The following is a 2019-nucleotide window of genomic DNA, read 5'->3' as shown; positions in this document are numbered from 1 at the left end:
AGTTAGCTCGTCCGTGAGTCTAACTTGTAACATAAACAGCATAAGTTACAAACATTGAACATATTAGAAACTTGTTTACTTATATATATGGTAAATGTAAGAAATTCAATAAGACAGGCATGGGACCGCAACACCTACTTGAACAAAAGTCTTGGAAGAGGGAGGCAGGCTTAGAGTCCATGACTCCTGAGTGTAGCTGGGGCCGGCCTCTGAAGGGGCAAATCCATAGGTACAGGGGTGTATGGGTACAGTTTATGCTCACCTCTTAGTACCCTATATAGCAGGAGCAGGCAGATCGTTACTAAGTTGCGAACAGTAACATATTTACATTTCAAATACCAGTTTGTTGTCTTTCTGACATACACAGGACCGGTAGACCCTTTTCTAGTTAGTCTGTATCGTACAGGTAACTGACCTCGGGTACTGCGTTCTGAGCAGTGTACTGGGCAAGCATTTTCTAACCTCGGGAATAACCAAGGGTACAACAGGCTTCGGAGTATCCGTCATTCCTGGATGTGCTTGATGAAAGACCAGGGTGAGTATTACTACAGCTTTTCTGAATCTCAACCAACTGTCAGGGAACGTACCAAGTACAGTGGACATTTCTTGTCTTCTCTCTTCTTGTCATTTAGGAGATCCAGTCCACCCAAGTCTTTCTTATTGACATAGCCTTAATCTGACTCCATCCTGTTAAAAATCATTATTGAGCAAAAATATCTAATCAAGACTTAACCAGGTGCGTTATTCTTAAAAGAAAAATGTCATGATATTCTGACGAAAGTATAGTGGTTTATTGAGTTATCCACCATCGCAGCAAAAACATAAAAGGTAGATGAAACAATTACAAACAGAGTGTCCATGTGTAGATATCAGCGCTTCTCCTGTTACTCATCTTTAAAAGGTAGAATGGTAAAAGTCATCTGTCTGTGTGAAGTCTGAAGTCATCACGGCATGGAGTAGCTAACAGCTGTTGTTCCTCGTGTCTTGTCCCATGTCCATGGAGAATGATGGTGAAGGAAGGGAGGTGACCGTCCCACGTGACAAAAAGCCCCCACCCCCTCCTAAGAGACGTTTATATATGTTCAACACTGATCACGTGTCTTCTGTATATGGAGTTAACTTATACTCTGAGCTACATACACAGAAATAGCTTTTGATAGTGTCAGCAAGAAACCATGTGCTCGGTACAGAATAAAAATAAGAATAATTAATATTTAACAATTCCCCCTTTTGAGGGTGACAGACATTGATTGGAACCCTCAAATTAAAATATTAATAAAATCTTCTTTCTTCTTTGGCAAAATGATGTAATAAATAATATTATTAATAATAATATCGTTATATGTTCTCAATAATATAATGATATGTAAATTCATGTTATGGTAATTCATGTTATGGTAATTCATGTTATGGTAAGCCGTGACTAATATTCATATAAAATATATATTATACTTCCCTATATCTACTTGAAGCATCTCCGGTGTGATGTCATCTGATGTCATCTGGTCTTCATCTTGGTTCTTCTTCTTGGTTCTTTCAAACAATCTTTAATATGTCTTTTGCAATAGATGATAGCATGTAGATATGTAGAGACCGTGTGTCATGTGTCAATCAAAGTCCATAAATTCAAATGTTGATAAGAAAACAAAGTCCATAGATGAAATGTAGCTTTAATATCTGTGCAGTGTCACTTTTAGAGACCTGGACTTACATTGGCTCGCCTTGGAAATCATCTGGAATCCTCATATCGTCCGCACTGGTCTTGGGACAGGTGTGACGTCTTTGGTCAGCACAGCAAGGGTTACATTGACTCTTCCTTGCCAAACATAGCACCATAACCAGTCCTTAGTGCACAGGACACATGTCAGGGTTGTAGCGTCCTGACAATTACCTGAGTGTTCACCAGCTTTCATGGAAGTCTTATAGGTGATAGGAAACCACTGGATCGTGATAAGAACGTAATAACACAGTTCATCTTTGATACTGTACTCAGTTGTCAGTGATGGATGCTGTAGTTGT

Source organism: Ranitomeya imitator, chromosome 2, assembly GCF_032444005.1.
Source record: "Ranitomeya imitator isolate aRanImi1 chromosome 2, aRanImi1.pri, whole genome shotgun sequence".
Classification (NCBI taxonomy): Eukaryota; Metazoa; Chordata; class Amphibia; order Anura; family Dendrobatidae; genus Ranitomeya; species Ranitomeya imitator.
This window is presented reverse-complemented; position numbering follows the sequence as displayed.